General features: G+C 49.0%; 1 protein-coding gene across 1 annotated transcript in view; it reads left to right on the top strand.

Moving 5' to 3' along the window:
* ESAM (endothelial cell adhesion molecule) overlaps positions 1–5,500 on the top strand; it is a 20,418-nt gene that overhangs the window by 7,504 nt on the left and 7,414 nt on the right. The gene's annotated exons all lie outside the window — the stretch shown is intronic.

Here is a 5,500-nt window from a genome sequence, read left to right on the forward strand (position 1 = left end):
TCTCTGTACAAGACCATGAAGCTGTGCATGTACAGCATCTGGCACAATGCATTTCTGATGGGAGTTGAGGCTGCAATCAGGTGTATGCTAACAGTGAATGGGTACTTCAGAAGAAATAACTGTCAGAAGAATGAACCTAGTCTTTGAATTGAAGGAGGCAGGTTGTTCACTTGCTAGCCTGGCATGTGTTAATGTTCCCTGCTAGGGGACTGATACTCCCCTTGCACCTCTTGATTAGTTAGATACAGTTACTCATTCCTTGGGGTTCATTTGCATGATGCCTGCTAGCTCCCTCTGACTGTCATGTTTAATTAAGTATTTTATGAATGCTTTATGAAGGGAAAAAGTAAGGAAATGTGAAAGGGAAGCTTCTCCGAACAACACGCCTTCCACCACATGACGCACAGGCACACATCTCACTGCCTGGCAGGCTGTTATGTAAACTCACCCTCTGCATTTTCTGTGTGCAGTGACTGTGTCAACTCCTTTGGATTCCTCTCATCCAGGTTCCTTGTCTGGTCTGAAACAGACTAGAATCGGTGAAGGAATGGAGGTGAAAGCTTGCATCTCAACCTGCTGCTGCTAAGATTTGGGGCATTTAGCTTAATTTAGAAATTATCTTTGCATTCTCTTGGCAATGTTTAAGCATGCCAGGAATGTGAGAGTCTGGCTCAAGTTTTTTTTTGTCTAAAGATTTAAAAGAATTTCTGTAATCGTTATGCTTCCTAACACCCAGGGGAAGAAGGGGAAAGTGTCATTCCCCTTTTTGGAAGGGATTAGCAGGTCTCTGGGAACTGTCCTCATCTGATCGTCAGAGTGAGAACAAAACCCAGGAGACCTGGCTCTTATGGAGTAACCATTTTGGCTGGTGGCAGACCCGTGGGATGAGTGTGTCAGTCCAGATGGCTGCAGAAGTTCTCTGATGTTTTGCAGTTGTCTCTGATTGTTAAAATATATAAATTCCTTTATGTGATCCCCTTCTTGTAGTCCCCTTGCATAGAACCACAATAGTCCCTTAGCATTATAATCCTCTTAACTGAGTTTATTTTTACTAGGATCTAAGTTTACAATCTTGGCATGATTGTTTCCAAGTCTTTCTGTTCCTTACTGGCTTCCTAACTTGTAGCATGTTAGACTCAGAAGGGACTTGTTCTTTAGACAGAGTTGCATCTTTTGGCACTCAGGCTTCCTGCTGGGAACTGTTCTCATGAGTAAATTCCACTTGTTAACACAATTTGGGCTGTGCAGGGCTTCTTCTAGAACTTGCATGCATGGCTCATCTGCCTTTCTGTCTACAAAGAATAGTGAAGAGCCAGGTAGATGCACAGCAAACATGAAATACTTTGATGGGGCATTGCATATGCCACTATTGCCTGGCACGAACCACGAGGTCACAGAGAACAATCGTGTGGTGTCAACTCATCCTTACTGTAATTCCATTGAGGTTGATGGAATTGTACCCAGGGTGGATTGCCTACCTGGGCTGGTCACTCCAAGTCTCACTGAAATGTTTCTTATGTTAGCAGCCCCTTGGGATAAGAATAGCTGGACTACTTAATTGGCTCCCACAGTCTTGCCAGGGCTGACTAGATGCATAACCTTTGCGGAGTAATTGCCCTCCCCCCAGTCTGTCTCTGTTGTAAGGCAGCAGCCCAACCCCCCTTCTTGTGTTGCCGTTGTGCCTGCATGACTAGCTGGGCTACGGACATTCCAAAGGGAGGGGGGCCCTGCTCCGCTAGTGCCTCAGGTTCCTGCCAATGCAGGTCATGTGACTGGTCATCTCACCTGGTCAGGCTGATGTCATTTGGAAGTGCTGGTCGCAGCCAATGGGTCTGCTTCTGGTGGGAACTTGGTGATGAGGATATTAACCAGTGTATAAGACCCCCTTCATGAGGTAGCGGGGCAGACACATTTTGGGACACCATGAACAAGCCATGCAGCCTCCAGAGAAAGAGCTTAGTCAAGTTCTGGATGCATATGTGAGTAACTTACTTGGATTTTAGCTAGTAACTTAGGATGAAGTGATCTAGAAGTGTATTAGAAGGCTACCAAGCCGCTTCTGTTTGCTCAGGGTCTTTCTTTTGTTACTTCTCTGACCTGTATCCTTCCCCATGCCTACCCTCGCCAGTCAATAAAGCTATCCGTTATAGCAAGCCTTGCTGTATGTGCTTAAGAGGGATGAGGCAAGCCTTTTCAGCTCCCTTTGGCTCGGCTGGCTAATGGAGGCTATTTGTGAATGCTTCAGGTTAAGAGAAGCACCCCAAAGTACCATGGTGGGTTAAGCAACCCCAAGGTCTACAGGGTCCATGTCCCTTACAAAGACCAGACTTTGGTGGCAGGGTGGTGGCACCGGTTACCCCAGGCTTGTGGGTGTGCTGCAGGAAGGGGGTTGGCTGGACACAGGCGCCCCAGGGGAGACACCCAAAGCAAGGTTATGGTCAGGCACAGTGAGGTGGGTGGCTCAGTGTAGTAGCACCCCCTACTGGCCTGCCACAGTCACCCAGAAAGCTTATTCTACTTCTCCCCAGTGTTTTCTGGTCATGTCCCACTATTTCCAGTCAGCCATGGCACTGTAAGTATTGTTTTATTACAGCAGTACCCAGCGGCCCCTTTCAAGATTGGGGCCTTGCAGTTCTAAATGCTGCACAGAGTTAGACATAGTTTCTGGTTCTTACATTGAACTTGTAGGGGGAATGAGAATGTTAGTGTGTGTGTGTGTGTGCGTGCATATGCATGCTGCAGTGGGGGATGCTGTACAGTCCGTAACTGCAATCAGTTGAGTCATCAGGCAGTGACACAGATATCTCCCAGAACACTGTCTCGCACCCACGCCTTGCCTGTAGTGATTATCCAGTTGGGTTTTATTTGATCCTCTTTCCCTACCCAAGCTCCTTCCACTTTTTCTTCTTTGAAATACATCAGTTACTATGGAAACTGTGACACTAAGTGTAGCCTAGCGATACTCATGAGTGTGGTACAGAGCTAAGCAAGCAAAAGGAGTGTTGTGTAGCAAGCACAGCCTTTGTACAGGCTTAGTTGCTGGTAGCCATTCCTTTGCTAAGCCAAAAAGCTCATGGCCTATCCTTTCCATATCACTAGGCATGAAGGTCTCTGACTCGCTAGGGTGCTGAACAGGCACAACCTCACTCGGAGCATGAGGTCACTAGAGCCTTCTTACTAAAAGTCCCTTGATCTGCACAGCTGGAGGCTGCTGGAGGCATTGCTGGCAGAGGGAAGTGAGAGCCAGCATACCTGGCTGGAGTCTGAGTTAACCCAGGTGCCAAGGCTACCTGGCTAGTGCAGGGTTCTGCTTTAGACCCATCTTAAAATTCAGAGAAACCCCTCTCAGGTCTCCACATGTGTACAATGAACTGCAACAAGGAGCAAGAGTGAAGGGGTCAACACTGAAGGGAGTGAGTGAACAGGGACAGCAAACAGGGAAGTTTATAAGGAAGGGGAGGAAGAGAAGCCAGGCACCAGACACTAGATCCTCCTCCTGGAAGGTAAGTGAGCCAGAGCTACCTTTGTGTTTGGTTTGTTCAGTGTTTGGGCCTTGTTGCATGGTAAATGTAAGCAGCTTCTGGAGCTCTTGAAATTAACCCCTGGATTGGCTTTACATTAACACCTTTAAGTGGTTTAAAGCAGTGGTTCTCAACCTTTTTTGTACTGGAACCCATTGGCCATCGGCTTATCCCAACCCACATCCCTCTGGCCCTGCCAATACCTGACCCACAGTCCTCTGTCCCCTGCCCCCTACCCCCCAACCCTGCCAGAGGGGCCGTGGCTGCTGTTCTACATCCCACTTGGGCCAGAGCTCAAGCAGAAAGTGCCGCTCCTGTTCCACTCCCTGAGCAGTGAGTGCAGACCCTTTGTGTGTATGGGCACTGGCCCCATGCCACCAGCCCAAGCATGCAGCTCCCCACTGTGAAGGACCACCCAAACCCCCTTACCCTGCTGAAGGGCCCTGCTCCCATCTCCCTCCCCAGCACTGACGGACACAAACACATGGCCTGCCCTTACCACCCCCTCCCCAGCCCTCTGGACAGTCCCCTGGACCTCCAACCCCCCACTCCCCATAGACTTACCTGCATCCAGCACCTGGGGCTGCTCCCATGACCCAGCCTCACCGCATGCTGGCCACATGTGTCTGTGTTTAATGTTATGCCAATCCAGGGTAGGATTATCTTTAATCCACCTAATTTTGCTCCTGCTCCATTAAGGTGTGGCTGCTGTTCTACAGCTATTCTCCCCAAATTAAAGTCCTCCAGCATTCCACGATGTAATGGCCTGTCCTGAGTTAGGGCAAGTAGAGATGCCAAGGTGCAGCAGAGCCAGGCATGGTGCCCTCTCCCCTCCCCCCTACCCACTCCATCCCCCCAGGGGCACCAGACAGCAAGCACTGCAGCCCCAGAGTGCCCAGTGGCCACAGTGCCTCTCACCATTGCCTAAGCCGGCTGATTGCTCATGGGGGAGTGAGCTCTGGAGAAAAAAAGGATCAAGCTCCTCAGAGCTCAGGCAGCACCTGACCAGCTGGCAGCCCAGCCAGCAGCGGCACAGGGGGGTGAGCTCTGGAGAAAGAAAGGATCAGGCCCACTTTTATGTAGGCTTCTAGTCCTGTCTCTTTTCACCAAGCCTTTAGTGACAAGTTGCAGCTGTGCAAGTAAAGGACAGTTAGTGAAGCAGTCACACGTTAAGGCAAAAAAAACATTTCTAAGCCAAATAACACTAAGCTGATTAATGTTTGTGCAGTTCACAGCATAAGGTGTAACAAGGCCCTTTGTTTGGTAGGCAGGAAGAGATAGGCAGCCAATTTAAAAGACCCAGAGAGATGGCTGGAAGATGTCTCCATACCCTCAAAAAGGCCAATGTTATGCCCATCTTCAAGAAGGGGAGGAGGGAGGACCTGAGTAAGTGTAGGCCAATTAGCCTAACTTCTATCCAGAGGAAAATCCTGGAAAAATTCATTAAGGAGTCTGTGTGATGCGCTTGCAAGAGGTAGGATTCTGAATGACAGCCAGCAAGGCTTCATCGTGGGCAAGTCTTGTCTTATCTACCTCATTTTCTTTTATGATCTGGTAACTCACCACCTGGATAAGAGAGAAGTGGTGGATATTGTATACCTTGACTTCCAGAAAGCCTTTGATCTCGTGTCCCATGGTGTTCTCACGAGAAAATTTGAAGATAGTGGGCTTAATTGTGAGACTGTGGGTAGGAAGCTGATTGTGGGGTAGGACCCAGAGAGTCCTAATGAACTGATCTGTGTCATCCTGGTGAGAAGTGGCCAGTGGTGTCCTGCAGGGGTTGTTGCTTGGTCCTGTACTCTTCAACATTTTTATCAATGATTTGGATGAGGAGGTGAAGATCTCACTGGCCAAGTTCATGGACAACACCAAGTTATGGGGAAGCATGGTCACGCTTGAAGATAGGCTACAGATACAGGTAGATCTAGACAGTAGGCCTGTGCGAGTTGGCAGCGATCCTATCTGGCTTTGGATCCGGC

This window comes from Crocodylus porosus, unplaced genomic scaffold (assembly GCF_001723895.1).
Source record: "Crocodylus porosus isolate Cpor-Errol unplaced genomic scaffold, CroPor_comp1, whole genome shotgun sequence".
Taxonomy (NCBI): Eukaryota; Metazoa; Chordata; order Crocodylia; family Crocodylidae; genus Crocodylus; species Crocodylus porosus.